The sequence below is a fragment of the Miscanthus floridulus genome, chromosome 8 (assembly GCF_019320115.1).
Source record: "Miscanthus floridulus cultivar M001 chromosome 8, ASM1932011v1, whole genome shotgun sequence".
NCBI lineage: Eukaryota > Viridiplantae > Streptophyta > Magnoliopsida > Poales > Poaceae > Miscanthus > Miscanthus floridulus.
In genome coordinates, this window is record NC_089587.1 from 139,975,209 (window position 1) to 139,993,925 (window position 18,717).

The 18,717-nt window shown below is 42.2% G+C and overlaps 1 long non-coding RNA gene across 1 annotated transcript; it reads right to left on the minus strand.

Moving 5' to 3' along the window:
- Positions 1-11,754: 11,754 nt before the first annotated feature.
- LOC136473591 (uncharacterized) lies at positions 11,755-12,835 on the minus strand. Its single transcript, XR_010762687.1, has 4 exons — positions 12,739-12,835; positions 12,397-12,655; positions 12,226-12,311; positions 11,755-12,129 (listed from the first exon to the last, which is right to left on the minus strand). It is a non-coding gene; the product is annotated as an uncharacterized lncRNA (long non-coding RNA).
- Positions 12,836-18,717: the final 5,882 nt, after the last annotated feature.

Genomic DNA, 18,717 nt, shown 5'->3' on the forward strand with positions numbered 1-18,717 from the left:
GTGCGACATAGGAGAATCTTTTCATGAACAAGATACACAATCAGTCAAACAAGATAAGCTTCAAGGTAGGAAAAGACCGCCACAAGTCATCTACCCTTCATCACACTCCAATGACGAAGGTAACATCTCAAGGTAATTGGTCATTCCTTAAAGAGTCTTGATTCTTGTATGCACATAAATAAAGAGTCAAACATGTTTGAGTTACAACCTTACTTGATCCATCCTGATTAACTCAACATGTTTAGTTCCTTTAAATTTATTTATAGCATCACTCTCTTGATTTTATAGTCATAACCAAATGAGCTAAAATGCTGCATACCTTATCTTTGGAAGTTGATAGTCATGCAAGTTTGATAAATTTTGAAGATAGACAATCCTTCCATAGCTTAAGCAATTCCACTCTTTTGTCAAAAAGTGTTCAAATGCCATATTCATGCTCAATCTTTTTATCCTACCACCCACATTATAAATTAATAAAATACATAAACATCAATCTTATCGTGTTCAATGTGTCTAAGGTTAGAGAAGAATAAATAAAGTTTTAGTTCTGTTGGTGTTTTTCCACCAACAGAGCCCATGCACTTGATCTCTGCCATGTGTTTATGAAGCAGAACACACTTTGAGAAAAATGTGGAGGAGTTTGTCAACTCTCCAAATCCTACAAGAGAATGTCCTAAACCTATGACCATGCACACTGAGCAAGATGCTGCCAGCTTCCACTATTAAAGCTTAACTTCAAACTGCTAGACAAGCAAAGAACATGGGTGACACCATCCTCAAAATCACCATCTCAAGAGGTGTAGTTATCAAGGTCTCCATCCATGAGAACAGATGATGTGCCTGAAGAATGAACATGGTAAGAAGTCTTGTTCAGAGGACTTAAAACACTGAACCCTCGCCGGGAGGTAAACTTGGTAGTTATCCATATTTCCCTTTTCAGCATTGCATTAATTATTTTCTTCTTAGCATATTTACTTTCCCACATTAGCATAATCAACTCATGTTGCATATTTACTTTACTATATCTACATTAGAAAAGAAAATAAAAATGTTCTTGCATTACATTCTAAAATGCTAAGCACCATGTTAATAATTTTGTGGCATTAAACCCGCAGGGATATTCATTGTGGTGGCGTAAAAATGAAAATAAATATATGCATTCATCTTGTTGCATTCTCTTGCATCATAAAATCTAAAAATATTGAATGAGACCCTGTTGAAATTCTGCCCAAAAGAAGAAATCATAAATGGGAGAGCTCTAGACAACCAAGACTTAGGTGGCTAACCACTAACGCTTAATCTGTTCCATAAGTTTTGTTGTCTATTTGAGTTCCACAGGATCAAATGAGCTGACAAGCAAGTGGATGTTCTGTCCACTGCTGGAGTGCTGTCTCAACAGTCATCAACATCAATGCTCCAATAGAAGAAGGACATCTTTGCTGTCAACCTGCTACACGCAAGAATAAATGACTGTGTTAACATCCAGCTTGGGGGAGGGCATCCCCCATGTATCCCGATAAGTATCTCTTTATCTTTATAGTTTAATTAAGTTTGCTTTGCTAGTATCTATGAAACTATAAAAAGATGCATAACCATAAAACCAAACAAAGATTTCCTTTTAAAATTAAACTTAGTAGCTTTTATGTGAACCTTAAGTTAGAAAATAAAATAAAGAGAGTGTGTACAAAGGTTTGCTTGCCAAAAATAAAATGAACTCTGAAGATAATCTCTTTGCATGAAAATGATAAATAGTTGCTCTGCTGTAATTCCTTTCAAGTACCTAGTTTCCAACCTTGAATTCTCCTGAGTTTTGGATACAATTGTTTTGATCTAAGATTTACTCTTAATCCGAAACTTGTGGGTTGCATATGCTTGATCTAAGTCTAGGTAATTGAGGGATATGAGATGAGTCTTGTCTGAGCTACTGTTTATCTTGTTCCTAGCAATACTAGAGTTCTGGAGGTTTATTTTAAAAGAAAAGTGCTACATGATGAGTTCCTTGTATGGTAGAGCTTGAAATTCCTACCACAGCCATACATGTTAGACTAAGAAAACGGTTACATCTTTATGCTACTTGCTTTGCATTGAGTGTTGTCAAGCTTTGTTGATACCTTAGAGACTTGTCATGCTTCTAAAATCAAGATCACGCACACTCCACCCTAATATGCTGCTTCTACTCTGGAAGTACGCAACAACATGTCATGTCCTATCCACCCCAAAAATGTTGCACTCTTACACTGAGAGTGAACATCCAAAAATATTTTCCCTTATCCATCCACCCAATCATCCTTTATCACAAAATAAAGCTCCAAGTGCCTGTTTATTATCTCTTCAATCATTATTGTGTTACAAACAAGGAAGCATGGGCTATGCAAAATAAGAGTATGGAAAAAAGGACAAGTGTCCAAAGTATTAAAAAAAGAAAGAAAAGAAAAAGAAAGAAACATAGCCCATGGTCTTCCTTAGTCTTGTAGAGTTCTTCAAAGTTTTACAAAAGAGAGATATGTTTCCAAGGAGCAAAAGTAGAATTAGGTTTTTACCACCATTACCATTGCCCCCATTTACCACATACACCACCATATATAGTCATTCCATACATATAACCACAGATGCACATCTTGATTTGATTGTATGACTCATTTCTCTGGATCCATTGTTTGCCTTTACAATAAATGCTTTGCAAGTATGTATGTGCTGTCTCCCACCTATGAGCTCCACATAAGCCTTAATTGTAGGATGAGAGATAGAGTGTAGAGTGATTTTGCCTAAGAGAGTTCCAAAAATACTACATACTTTGGGAAAGGAGAGAAGGGCATAACATTTCTATTGCCTTGGTAAGGATCCACAAAAATCACATATGAGAGACTTGAGAGGGTCATACAAAGGAAACTCTGAGTTTTATTTTGAAAACATGCAAAAACTCTAGAATAATGGTTGAGCAAAGAGCTTGAGACATAGTGATTGACTAGACCGTTCTGTCTTTCAATTGTTCATGACCCAAGTGAAGGCTACAAGCCCCATGGTTAAAGGTAATATGAGTAAGTTTGAAGGTCAGAATTGTTCTAATCCAAAGGAGAATTCTTGTTTGAAAGCATGTGTACTTTTGAGGCGTGAAAGCATTGATGCAACTCTTGATCCATTGTTAAGTTTAGCTTCGCTAAGGGACTAGCAAAGGTTAAGCTTGGGGGAGTTGTTGATGGTAGATAACTATCATTCTAAGCTGTCAACCAAACATGAAAGAAGGGCATAAATGCAATCACCTACCTAGAATAGGGGGTTAACTGACAGAATTCCATGAGTTTTGGTGAATCTATATTTTTCAGGGACTATATAGGAAAAGATCCAAGAATATTGCACAACCAGAGCTAGAAAACGTATTTTTATGCATAAGAAAGTTTAGAAGACTCTAGAAGACATGAGAGACACGTCACCCGAAGGAGGGCCCCACCTGCCATTGGGTGGGTGTCGATGGGGAACCCTATGGCCCCCCCATGGACTGTACTATGAGGAAGTGGGCCTTAGTAATGAGGCTCACGACCCAATCATCAAGACAGCGCGGAGCAAAGCAACATGCAGCATCAAATCTACAACTCGGACTATACAAGGAAAGACACCCAAAGCATAGCTTAGGACTCTAACCTTGTATCTGAGTAGGATTCAAACAACCCTCTGTAGCACCTAGACTATAAATGGCTGCTGAGGGTACCCCTATAAAAAAAGGCATATTCAATACTCAAAGCAACACGACGCAAACAGGCTAACGTCGATTGGACGTAAGGTTATTACTCGACTAAGTCGAGGGCCCAAACCAGTATAAATCGTGAGTCTCTTTGCGTAACCGCCGAGTTCCACTATTCGTCGAAGCCTGAACAACTGTCCCAGGTATCCCCATGGTAGGCTATCAGTGGTAAAACATCGACAGCTGGTGCGCCAGGTAGGGGCTTTCGATGATTTTTTTCTCGAGAGCTCGGCGGACCTTGACCTCAAGATGACTTTTTCGACAGGAACATCTTTCGTCTTCAGATCCTGGATCTACAAGGCCGATGGCGATGGCAAGCTGCGTACCCATTTCCGAGAAGAAAAAGAATTTGACGATGAAGTTAAATCCGAACTCACCGAGAAGATGATAAAGCTTTCGACTTCTGAACCAACTCGGAATGAAGAAGAAGATGGATACGAAACTGATACAGAGAATGAGATGGAACATGACTCCAACTCAGACACAATCTTCAAAACTCATGAGCCACACCTCATCGGACTCCAAGATACAACTGCAATCATGAAGGAATACAAGCCTTGTCCTTTTCACTCACACATCTCGCACAAGAACACGGAAATCTTCGGACTACACAACTCAGCATCGATTTATCAGAACTCTACTCAGAACATGATGAGCTCAAGAAGAATACTCCTGGAAGGAGCACAAGAAGGACTGATCATGACAGTAACACCACAAGACTGAGTAGTACATTGGCTAGGTTCTTTTACCTCAGAAAAAAACACAGCTCAGCAATTATTCCAAAGAAATACCATATCAAGAGGGAAAAGAACTTGGATCAAGTTCAGAAACCACAGACGACTCAACTGAGAAAAAGCCAAGGCGCCACACAAGAAGAGATCGGAAGAAATACACCATCTACATGGCAGAGCCATCAGAACAACCGCTAGTGCCACCTCAAATTCCGGACATAAAATCATCTGATGAATTAGAAGGCAACGTATCCCCAGATGAAGAAAGTGACAGCAACGAAAATGAAGAACAAAGGCAAGCAAGGATAATGAAAAACAAGTTGAGGGCTAGACATAGAAACCGAGCCAAGCAACAGAAACAAACTTAGAACAAATACAAGGCGGAGCTTACTGAATATAACAGAAAGAAGGTAGAAAGAGAAGCTGCAAAGAATACGAAGAGAGAAAGAATTGAAGAACTAACGAAGGAATTACATAACCTCACAAACAAAAGCATGGAGAAAGATGATCAAAAGAAAGAAGCCAGAGAGCCCGAAAAATAACCCGGCGAAATCCTCCCGCAAGAACAGCAAGGAGAACAACCACCCAAAAAAATCAATTTTTCAAAGACTAGGCCCAACAAAGAGCATTGATGCTAATAGAAGGCAGGAACACTACTCAAAAAAACATGAAAAAGGCAGGAAATAATTAAGCCAACGATTCTAAGAGACATCGAGAAGATTTGATAGGGAAGATGACCAAGGAGAATCCGAGTTGAAGGAGGAAAGATCGTATTATAGATGAGCAAGATTACCGACTACGAAAGAGCAGAACCCTACGATAGATTTCCTTGCTTCGTAGGGCGACTTCAAACAATGAAACTACCTCACAAATTCAAGCCAGCAAACCACTCCAAATACGATGGTAAAGTTGAACCAAGGCAGTGGCTTAGGGTGTATTCTCAATCTATTGAATTAGCAGGAGGCGATGATGACATCAAAGCTCTATTTTTTCCAATGGCGCTCGAAGCAATGCCACTTCAATGGTTTGACAAATTAAAGCCAAGATCAATTAGATATTGGGAAGATTTGCAAGCAGCATTCTGCAACAACTTCGCAGGAATAATTACTCACCCAATGACAGCAGCCGAGTTGAAAGGAGTAAAGCAAAGGAGAGGAGAAAGCCTAAGGGATTATTATAGAAGATTTGGGGAATTCAGGGCACAACTCCACGACATTACCGATAGAGAAGTAATTGAAGCTTTTGCAGAAGGAATTTTCACAAATTGGCAATTCAAAGATTACTACAGCGAGAACCCAAGGACAAATGAAGACTTCAAAAGAGCAGTGGAAAAACTAATTTCATCAGAGGAAAGAACTCGGCATAGGTTCGTCAGGGACAACCCAGAAAATAGAGGGAGACCGGATCCAAGGCAACAAGATAAAGGGCCAAGACAAGATAACATGGTGGCAACTACAGATAACAAGAGAAGGTACAACAAAAGTAGCCATAACTATAACGGTAACTACAACAATAGCAATGGTAACAACAATTACCGCAGCAGCAACTATCAAGGAAGAAGGCCCGAAAATCTAGAAAATCCGCCATGCCACATCCACCCAAGATCCAGGCATAAACTAGTCGACTACTTCACTTTCCAGCAGCAATTTGCAAAAAGAGAAAATGGGCACCAAAACAACATGGAGAGAAAACAAGATGAATCAAAGAAGGAAGAAAAGAAGGCGAAAGGCGATTATCAAGAACCCCAATGACAATTGCAGTTATCTTTTCAGGAGCGCCCAATGCAAGAAGCAAACAGCAAGAAAAACTGGCACACAGGGCAATCATGGCAGCAGAACCCACCACCCTAAGATTCCAAGATTGGTCAGAATATCCTATTCAATTCACAAGAGAAGATCAATGGACTAGTGCGGCGAATGTAGGATGTTACCCATTAGTATTGGGTCCAACCATTGCAGGAGTTGCGGTGACGAAAGTTCTCATTGATGGAGGGGCTGGACTCAACATTATCTTCACCGACACGATCTGAAAAATGAGTCTAGACTGCTAAGGATTGATAAGACCAACCAGTACACCATTTTACGGCATAGTACCGGGCAAAGCAGCAATGCCTCTTAGACAAATAATCCTCCCAGTCACCTTTGGAATAGCTGAAAGATATCACATGGAACTCATCAAATTTGAAGTAGCCGACTTCGAATCATTCTATCATGCAATACTTGGAAGGCCAGCTCTAACCAAATATATGGCAATACCACACTACCCATACCTTTTACTCAAGATGCCAATGACAAGATGTGTACTATCACTGAGAGGAGACTTGAAGAAAGCATATGACTGTGATGTGCAAGTAGTGCAAATATCAGAAAGACTACAAGATTTAAAGATAGGAAAAGAAATCGCAACTTTGGCAACGGAAATGAACCCGGATGAGATCCAAATCCCAGCAAAGAAGCCAAGTAATTTCACTCCACCAAAATAAGCCGCAACAAAAACCATCGACTTATTGACTGGTGACCCGGAGAAGACGACAATCATCAATGCAATCTTGATCCCAAATAGGAACTCACGCTCACCAACTTTCTTTGGGACAACAAAGATATCTTCACTTGGAAGTCGGCCGACATGCTAGGGGTCCCAAGAAAGTTGGCTGAGCACATAATTGATGTAAACAAAGGGTCTAAACCTATCAAGCAAAAGCTACGAAGGTTCGCTCCAGACAGAAAAGCAACAATCAAAAAAGAAATTACCAAGCTCATGGCAACAGGATTTATCAGAGAAATACTCAACCCGGATTGGCTGGCCAACCCGGTTCTCGTGGAGAAAAAGAACTCGAAAGAATGGCGCATGTGCATCGACTACACGGATCTCAACAAACACTACTCGAAAGACCCATACAGCCCACCAAGAATTGACCAAATTATTGATTCAACGACTAGGTCAGCACTATTATCCTTCCTGGATTGCTACTTAGGATACCATCAAATATCATTAAGAGAGGAAGATCAAAACAAGACTTCATTCATTACACCCTTTGGAGCATATTGCTATAAGTCAATGCCGTTTGGTCTGAAAAATGCTAGGGCAACGTATCAAAGAGCAATTCAGACGTGTCTGGGAGAACAGATTGGGAGAAATGCAGAAGCATATATTGATGATGTTGTGATCAAAACAAAAGAACCTGGCTCACTAATAGAAGACCTCCAAGAAACCTTCAACAATCTAAAAGCATGGCAGTGGAAGCTGAATCCTACCAAATGTGTTTTTGGAGTCCCTTCGGGACAATTACTCGGATTTTTAGTTAGCAACCGAGGAATTGAAGCAAGTACAAAACAAGTCAAGGCCATCATGGATATGAAACCACCAAAAAAGGTCAAAGACATACAGAAGCTCATAGGATGCATGGCAGCCCTAAATAGGTTCATCTCTCAGTTAGGAGAAAAAGGACTACCTTTCTTCAAATTATTGAAGAAGGCAGGAAATTTTGAGTGGATAGAAGAAGCATTTCAGAAATTAAAAGAATATCTGGCCTCATCACCAGTGATGACACCGCCAAAAGGCAAAGAAGATATGATGCTATATATCACAGCAACCAAAAATGTTGTCAGTACAGCTGTTGTGGTGGAAAGAGAAGAACCCGAACATGCATATAAAGTACAGAGGCTGATCTACTACATAAGTGAAGTATTGACGGAATCAAAAGTAAGGTACCCACACGTACAAAAGTTGCTCTACGCCATGTTGATATCCTCAAGGAAATTGTGGCACTATTTCCATGAGCACAAAATAACAATAGTGACCAACTTTCCACTCCAAGACATTTTACGCAACAAAGATGCAACAGGTTGGATATCTAAGTGGGCAGTAGAACTCGGTGCCCTCAATTTAGACTTCAAGCCAAGAATAGCAATCAAATCACAAGCATTATTTGACTTCATTGCTAAATGGATAGAGATCAGTGAAAAAGAACCTGAGCCAATTCTTGATCATTGGAAAATGTACTTTGATGGCTCTCTAAAACTAGGAGCTAGAGCAGGAATATTACTTATATCACCAGAAGGGAGACAGCTAAAATATGTACTACAAATACTCTGGCAAGCAACAAACAATGAGGCGGAATATGAAGCACTAATACATGGCTTAAGAGTTGCAAGCACACTTGGAATCAAAAGATTACTTGTCTATGGAGATTCAGCCATAGTGATCAATCAAGTAAACAAGGATTGGGACTGCACAAAAGACAACATGGATGCATACGGTGCAGAAGTCAGAAAATTGTAGAAAATTTTTCAAGGACTAGAAATTCATCATGTGTTAAGAGACTCAAACATCGCAGCAGACGTATTAGCAAAACTAGGATCAGACAGAGCAAAAGTTCCACCAGGAATATTTGTAGAAGAACTCACAACTCCATCCATCAAACAACCCGGGCACACAGGAAAGAAAGAAGATACAACTGATCCAATGGACATAGATCAAGCAAAAGCACCAAACCATTCAAGGCAGGTTATGATAATTCAAACAGACTGGAGACAAACATACATTGATTTTATCAAAGAAAAGAAACTACCCGAAGACAAGACAGAAGCAACCCGGGTTATACGAAGAAGCAAAAATTACGTCTTAGTAGGAGACAAGCTATACAAAAGGGCAGCATCATCAGGAGTTCTACTCAAATGCATGCCAATAAATGAAGGGAAAGAAATACTAGATGAAATCCACTCTAGATGCTGTGGGAATCATGCAGCCTCTAGAACCCTAGTCGGTAAAGCCTTCAGAACTGGGTTCTATTGGCCAACAGCACTCAACGATGCAGAAGAATTAGTCAGAACATGCAAAAATTGCCAAATGTTTGCTAGACAATCACACGTACCAGCCCACAATTTGATATGCATACCACTGGCTTGGCCTTTTTCATGTTGGGGGCTGGATCAAGTCGGACCACTCAAAAAAGCGAAAGGAGGCTTCAAATATATATTCGTGGCAATCGACAAATTCACAAAGTGGATTGAATATAAACCCTTGGTCAAATACAGCGCAGAAAAAGCAGTGGAATTCATACAAGACATTATGCACAGGTGTGGCATGCCCAACAGAATAATCACAGATCTTGGTTCACCTTTCACAGCAAGAGAATTTCAATATTGGGCAAAAGATTGTGGAATCAAAATACACTTTGCATCAGTAGCACATCCATAAGCCAATGGACAAGTTGAAAGGGCAAACGGCCTCATTTTACAAGGATTAAAGCCAAGATTATATGAAGACTTGAAAGATTATGGAGGAAAATGGATGGAAGAGCTACCAAAAGTGGTATGGGGGCTAAGAACCCAAATTAGCAGAGCTACAGGGTATTCACCCTTCTTCCTGGTCTATCGTTCAGAGGCAGTACTACCAGCCGACTTGATTTGGCTATCTCCAAGAATAGAACAATATGAAGAAGGCGAAGCTGAAGAAATAAGGCGGCTTGAAATCGACACAATAGAAGAAGTCAGAGACAGCACAATAATTCAAAATGCAAGATACCAACAAGGATTACGAAGGCATTATGACAAAAGCACTCAGCCATGTTCTCTAAAACCAAGAGATTCAGTCTTGCGCCTAATTCAAAAGAAAGATGAAAGACACAAACTACTCAGCCCTTGGGAAGGGCCCTTTATCATCAAAACTGCAACAGGACCCAGAACATACGAGCTGATGACTCCAGATGAGATACCAATCAAGAATACATGGCACATCAGCCAACTCAAAAGATTCTACAACTAGAAGTACATTGTACCCAATATTCAATGAAATAAAGAAGAATTTTTCCTTTTCGCCGAAAGAGAGTTTAAAAATTATACATCAGCCCTGTCGTGAGCCACTAGCTAGTCCGATCGACAAACCAACCCAGAAACGGTTGGGGTCTTCAAAGGGCAGCCCTGTCGCGTATATGATCGACAACCAACCTAGAATCGGTTGGGTTTAAAAGGGCAAATTCGTCACTCAACCGTATGGAGACGGTGTGACTGACGACCAACCCGGAAACGGTTAGAGCCAACCCGGAAACGGTTGGACTTGGCCCGAAAACGGTCAAGAGCTGCTTGAATATGGAGATTCAAGTAAGCAAAAAATTAGTCACTTGACCATATGGAGATGGTACGACTGACAGCCCTGTCGCGAGCCAATCGGCAAACCAGCCCGGAAATGGTTGGGGTCCAAAAAGGACGAATCCATCAAGTGCCTATGGAGAGGCCAGATGGAGGATTAAAGGGGGCAACCCATCGCGAGTCCACAGTGACCCGAACGACAAACTAACTCGGAAACGGTTAGGGTCTATAAAGACAACACAGTCGTCTACCCCAAGAGTGGCACGATCAATATTACAACCCGGTCGCCTGCCCCAAGAGTGGCACGATCAATATTACAACCCGATCGCTTACCCAAAGAGTGGTACGATCAAAATTATGATGAAAAGACTCAATTATCTGCCCCAAGAGTGGCACAATCAATATTACAACCCAGTTGCTTACCCCAAGAGTGGTATGACCGATATTCTGATGAAAAATATTCAATTATTGGCCCCAAGAGTGGCACAATATTCTGATGAAAAATATTTAGTTATTGGCCCCAAGAGTGGCACAATACTCTGGTTATCTGCCCCAAGAGTGGCACGATACTCTGGTTATCTGCCCCAAGAGAGGCATAATATTCTGGTTATCTGCCCCAAGAGTGGCACAATATTCTGATTACTGGTCCAAAGAGTGGCACAATGTCCTGGTTATTTGCCCCAAGAGTGGCACAATATCCTGGTTATTTGCCCCAAGAGCGGCACAATATTCCAATAAATTTGCACCAAGAAGTGGCGCAATATTCTTGTTATTTGCCCAAGAGCGGCACAATATTCTGGTTATCTGCCCCATGAGTGGCACAATATTTTGGCTAACTGCCCTAAGATTGGCACAATATTCTTGATAAAGAAGATTCAATTTCTTGCCTCAAGAGTGGCACAATTTACAGCTAGCCCAATCCCATGCCTCAAGAGTTGCACAGTTACCTGTCTATTTGAAGAAGCCTTCATATTTATAAAAAAGGACATGTGCGACAGATTATCAAAAGAATCACCGGCACAATAATCTATCAAGACAACTCGACTTAAGGACGACAGAAAAGATTGATAAAGACAACAAAAGAAGGCAGAACGAAGCCTGCTCAGATTTCAGAGACATAAAAATAGAAAGAGACCACATATATTACAAAAACTGTCTTCAGGTATTAATTACAAACTGTTCAAGCAGTAGGTGGAGGTGGAGGTGAAGGAGGGAGAACATTCATTTGCTCCAGCACCTGATCTGTCAGGCCCCTAAGATCTACCTTGGCTACCTCTACCTGCCTTGTGAACTCGGCAGTAACAGTGGTCTCAGCCAGCCTTTCTAAAGGAGCATCCGGGGCAAGAACCCGGACGTATGCAACCACATTATTAATACAACGATGAAAGCCACTTTTTACAAAATCATAGAAGCGAGAAGGAATCAAAGGAATCAAGTCACCAAGATTCAATTGATTGTCTCCCCGCTGACCAATGGATGCAAGGACAGGGAAGATGGCATTGTAAAGAGCCCTAAATTGACTCTAAGGGGCCTCCAGCTTGGTCTTAAGCTCCTACACCGATTTCATAGCCTGAACAAGATCACGATCAGCTCCAGATCTCATCAACTTTGCTTAAGCAAATAAATCTTGGGCTTCTTTCAACTTTGAATCAGCAAGAAGACTTACAGATTCAGCCTGATTCTCTAAGGAACAGAGGGTATTGATCATCTCCTCCCTCTCCTTCGTCCAAAGCTCCTTCTCCCTAACAAGAGCTAAGAGAGAAGAAACAAGTCAAGGGAAAAAGAAGAGAAAGAACCCGAGCAAACAATTATATTGAATAATGAAAGAAAAACTTACCAGTTTGACTATGTTTCAACTCGGAATTTTCGGTCTGAGCCTCCGCCACAGCTTTCAAGGCGGATTCACAAACCGCTTTAGCATCAGCAACCTGGGCATTGAGGGCAGCCTCCATAATGCCACGCTGCTCCTTCTCCTGGGCCAACTCGGCACGAACCCGAGTCAACTCGGACTCGGTCCTCTTCAAGTTTGCCTCAATAAGGGCAGCAGACTGCACCTCCTGAGGGCCAAATAGAAGGTCTTGGTCCTCAGTCAAAGACTACAAAAAGGGAAGTTTGATGAGAAAAAGAAACGAGGAAAAGTCAAAAGAAAGAAATGGAAAGGACAAAGCCAAAACATCACCTTAAGCTTGGCACCAAAAGTACCCGAAACAGCTTCCTAGGAAGAAAGCAATTCGGCTATCTGCTCAACACGGCCAAGCTGAGCCAACTCATCCCCAGCATGAGTCAGGAGAAGAGTACTCGGCTTAGATGATGAAGGATGAGCAGCGTCAGCATCAGCAAAAGCGGAAGAAGGGTTGTTGCCAAGACCCTCCCCCACTACCACCTCAGTACGAGCGGCAGCTTCCAAGGAATGCAATAAGGACAACCCAGCCGGTGATTGGGCACCACCAAACCCACCCACAGCACTATCTTCAACCTGGTGCACTTCTTGAGAAGTCACCAGATTATCAACAGGCTGCTCCTAACACGTATCTCAGGAAGAGCATCACACGCAGGAGAAACTACAAAAAGAAGAGATGCAATCTTATCAGAATTAAGAATACAAAGATTCATAAAGAGATAAGAAAGTAGAACGGGAGTATACCGGCAGCAGAAGCCTGTTCAACAAGTCTCCCGGCATCAAGAGCCTGAGAAGATGAAGTATCCTCAGAAGTCCTAGCAAAAGAACTCGGATCCATCAGAAAAAAAGCAGAACAAGTCATCAGAAGAAATAACTAAAAGAAACAAGAAAAGACTTACTTGATAACTTTGTTGAAGCTACCGGCCACCTCCGAAAAAGAAAAATCAGGGAGGGGCATAGAAAACAAATCATCAACAGCCACCCTAGAAGAAGAAAGAGGGTTGGCTGACTGAACAGGGATGGCCAATAGGATAGGGGCACAAGGAGCCCGTATACGACTACAGAAAGAAGAACTCAATCAGAATAAGTCAATCAAGCTCAAATGATACAAAATATAATGGAAGAATGAGAACTCACGGCCGAAGAGCAAGAGGAATCTCATCGTCAAACACCTCCTCATTCATAGTGACAAACTGTCCATCTATCAGGAACTAAAAGAACTCGGATGAATATACAGAGCAAAACAAAGTCAGAAAACAACATAGGAAAGGCTTAGTACAAGCTCACCTACGAGAACATTACCTATCGAAGGACATTGATGAGTTGAGCGTTGCCTCTTGGGCAACGATTGCTTAGAAGCAGCCTCAGTCCGCCGCTTCCTAGATGACAGGATATATTCAACAACTCGAGGATCAGGAGTGTACTCAACATAAGAGACTTGACCTATGGTGAGACCAGGAAACAACCTAGTGGAAGAAGACCCTGGCCCAGAAAGGGTAGACTCATCCCTAGACAGGACAATATCATCAACAGCAGCATCCTCTTCAACAACTTCATCAGCAGCTGCGTCGTCAGTAGCAGCTTCAGCAGCAGGAATAACGAGCTCAAAAGCCCGACCATAACCCTACAAAAAAGAAGAAAACAGACTCAAAATAAATCCAACCATCAACAATAAAAGAGCTTGGATAGAAGCAAAAACTTACCATAGGAGGAGGATGAGCAGCGTCATACTCAGGAGCCCAGAGAGGCATCGCAGAAACATTGCTTAAAACTCTTTTTAAACGGTCAAAGACCGCCTCCTTAGTCAACTCGGTCTCAAGAATAAGACGAGAAGAATCCTGAGGACCAGTATATTCGAAGCCATAGTTCTCCCTCTTCATAAGGGGTTGAACCCAGCGACGAATAAAGCTAGCCACCAGGCCATTGCTAGTAAGACAGGCCTATTTAAGCCGGTCAACACGAGCAAGCAAAGGCTTGATGGCCTGAAGCTCGGTAGAAGAAATTTTGTCTTTCCAGATAGGGAGGGCAGCTAGAGTAGAAGAAAAATTAGAAGAAAATAAAGGAGAAGGCTTGGGCATGTAAAACCACTTATCAGCCCAATCCTTAATAGAATTAGAGAGAGAAAAAGAGGGGGAGCTCTCTTTCAATCCTTGACGGGATTGCAAAATGCAGCAACCAAGAGGAGGAGGATTGGAAGAATCAGAAAGTTTCATCCGGAAAAAGTACCAGAACAAAACAAGGCAAGGAGGAATTCCAATAAAAACCTTGCAAAGATGCGCGAAGGCAGAAAGAAAGATAACCCCATTAGGGGTAAGATGATGTAGCTGGATTCGATAAAATTGAAGAAATTCAAGAAGGAAGTCAGATGGGGGAAAATAGAGCCCCGCCCGCACGAAATGCACGAAAAGAATAGATTGATTAGGGGATGGGGAAGGAACCTCGTGACCACCCGAAAGCTCGAAGCTAGAAAGATACTGCTCCTGGATAAGTCCGTGAGCTACAAGCAGATCCAAATCAGCCTCCTGAGTCGTCGGCTTGGGGAACTATTTTTGCATCTTCCTCATCGCCATAAACTCAGGATTATCGATGTTCTTGAGAGTTTTTTCTTGATCAACTACTTTGCCCTTACCTTTCTTCACCATCAATCAAAAGGCAAAAATAGCGGCAGAGGCAAGAAAGGAATCTAAAGGTCTTGAAGCAGCAGCAGAAGCAGAGAACTAGGGTTGTAGAAACGACGCTAGGGTTGCAAGAGAGAATTGAGGAATTTCTTTTCACAAGAACGAGTGGAGCCAACAGTAACAAAGCAGTTACTCTTATAAGGAGAAACACGCGGCCCACAAAGCCCAAATGATGCGTTTACCAAAAATCACCGTTCTGCAATTAATGCCATACACGGCGAAGAAGGAAAGCAACGGTCCGATCAGTGTGTAACGATCAGAATGTCAGACAAATCTATTTACAAGGAAACAACGTAGAAAGGGGAAGACAACAAGTTGGCAAAAACACTAGATTATAGCCAAGCATACAGAGAAGGAATTAATATATAAAAGAACTTGGATACAGCGACTAACAACTCGGCCTTCAACAAAAACAATCTTTTCCTTTATTTCTCTGATCAGAAAGACATTAGGATTACAACAGAGTACGAGATCTGATGAATTCGATAAAGAAAGCAAAGGAAATCATTCTAGAGCGGCAGCAAAGAACCCAGTGGAATTCGAGGTTGCACCCCCCCCCCACACTAGGATTCGATATTGCCAGGTAGGTTAAAACAACCCAGACATACTTTTTTTTCAAAGGAAGGACGCACATCCAGATTGCTATAGATGGCAGAGGCGACACCCACAAGTCATCCAAGATTAACAGCGACAACCGCATCAATATGGAAGAACCCGGCACCACCTCCCAACATGTGCTGATCTGCACCGGACTGAGCCATAATGGCACAGCAGAAGACAGAACAATGGCTGATCTTCAACGGACTGTCGAAAAACAAGCCGGACCACGCACCAATCATCACTGTAAGGAGAGCAAAAAGGATGGATCGAGGGTAGGCACTGGAAGATCAGGCAGCGCAACACGCACCACTTACATCACAAGTCCTACACCATTTGCCTCAATGCTCCTTATAGCTAAATGCTATCCCAAGATTAGCCTACTACTAACCCATATCACAAGACCTACACCATTTACCAGCAGAAGAAACAAAAGGGAGAGAACATGCCCGGGGGCTCATCAAGATCACAAACTACAATACCCATGGATATAAAAAGATGAAAAGAAACTACAAGCAATATGTAGCAAGAAAGCATCAGACCAGCAGTATTTATAGAATAGCTCAGGTGCACATACACCGAGTCCACGAAGAAAAAAGATTCCAAAAGGACAGTCTTGTGAGCCACAGCAACTACAATAAAAGTCAGACATGACTAGACCAACACGAGGGAACAGTACATACCTAGGACAGCCACAGTACAAGATAAAGCATATCCAAGAGAATATTCCAGTGCAACCCGTGAGGACATATATTGAATTCTCCAAAAACCAGTATGATAATGGGTGCAACAATAAGCAGCCAAGCAAACAACTCGCAACTCGGGAGAAAACTTGTCACAACAAGGAGAGCAAGTATCAGGGCAAAACAGAACAAGGAAATATATTCATCTTATCAGTCATAAGGATACAGGATTACATGGTTTACAGAGCCACAATAGACAGGCAAATACAAATAGAAGGAGTCCCTAAAAATACCATGACAAGGAACCCCATGGAATTCGACTACCACAGAAGACCACAAGTCACAAAATACAAGGCAAAGCCAAGGCCACGATAGAATCACCATGGTAAAGAACACAAAGACCCTGGTTAATGCCTAGCAGAATAAAAACAACCTGGATACACTACAACTTCAAGAGATGAAGCAAATCTTGGGTTGTGGACAGGGAGACAACCATGTCCTAGACGAGCACACTGATATGGTCATCAAACTCCAACTCAGGATAAGCCAGCAGGAGTCCGGTGCAAACATTGACCGACAAGAAGGTGGAGCGCACCATATCTACCAACCTAGGACCAGCAACAGTGATAGCCCAAAGATTGAAAAGCAGATAGAGCAGGCATGGAAGCCACATCACAAGAACCCTTCTACCTGCTCCCTCAAACTTCTCAGGAAAATCTCCCTGAGGGGTTAGTCTGCTTCTAACCCCTTTCACAAGAACTCTTCTAACTGCCAGCTTATCCATCACCAAGTGGGCAGAAGCCCAGGGGCAGCTCAACTTCACACACCAACATATCTATAGACGAAAGGCTCAAAGGAGACTCAAAAAGTTTCCTACTCAAGGCAAAACTATAGATCACAAGGGAAGTATTTATACCTAGCCAAAGACACATAAGGCCAAGGATCATGAGAAAGGAAAGAAGAAAGAAACAAAGAAGCAAAACAACAAAAGAAGCAAACATTGTCAAAAAGCAAAGATTCTCAGCAACTATTCAACTTGTGAAGCAGCAAAGAACATCCACCCATGGATATATAGAATCTGCCTATGACCAAGCAAAACAAGACACAAAAAGACAAATTCAAGACCCTTCAACTGACTTCTTTTCAAAAAAGAACCCGAAGAAGGCTCGGGGGCTGCAAGTACCCACCACAGGAAAATATATTTTCAAATTTTTGACCCTCTGGCTTTTTGTACCAAAAAGCAAGAGGCTCGGGGGCTACACTCAGTGAGTGCAATTTTGAAAAAATTGCACTCTTCTCGATCAGGAAAAAAACTCGGAGGACGGCAAGACAAAGAAGACCCTCTAGCTTTTTGTACCAAATAGCAAGAGGCACAGGGGGCTACACTCACTGAGTGCACTTTTTGATGAAAAAGTGCACACCAACCAAAAGAAAAGACACAGAGATCATCTCAAGATTTCGCTTCAAGAAGAACCCGGATCGAATCTACAACAACCCAGTTCCCGAAGCTCAATCATGAAATGCTCGAGGGCTTGTCGATGGGGAACCCTATGGCCCCCATGGACTGTACTACGAGGAAGTGGGCCTTAGTAATGAGGCTCACGGCCCAATCATCAAGACAGCGTGGAGCAAAGCAACGTGCAGCATCAAATCTACAACTCGGACTATACAAGGAAAGACACCCAAAGCATAGCTTAGGACTCTAACCTTATATCCGAGTAGGATTCAAACAACCCTCTACAACACCTGGACTATAAAGGGCTGCTGAGGGTACCCCCTGTTTAAAAAGGCATATTCAATACTCAAAGCAACACGACGCAAATAGTCTAACATCGACTAGACGTAAGGTTATTACTCGACTAAGTCAAGGGCCCGAACCAGTATAAATCGTGAGTCTCTTTGCGTAACCGCCAAGTTCCACTATTCGCCGAAGCACGAACAACTGTCTCGAGTATCCCCGTGGTAGACTATCGATGGTAAAACATCGACAGTGGGTTCGGCCCAAGAGGGCCAGGGTTCGGCCGAACCCTATGGGACCCACTTGGTAGGGGCCTTCCTCTCACATGATCCACCGCCTTTGAGGATGCATCTCCACCCTACAATAGGTCAGTTTGATCCAAGGGCCACGGTTCACCCCACTGGGCTATAAAAGGAGAGGCACCCTCCCCTCTAGAGGAGAGCCAATTTGAAGAGAAGCCTTTGGGAGAAGAGCCAGAAGATCAGGAGGGTTTCTCTCCACCAGAGACTAGATTAGCTACTCAAAGTTCTAGTATAGGCTAGCTAGCTAGATTTAAATAGAG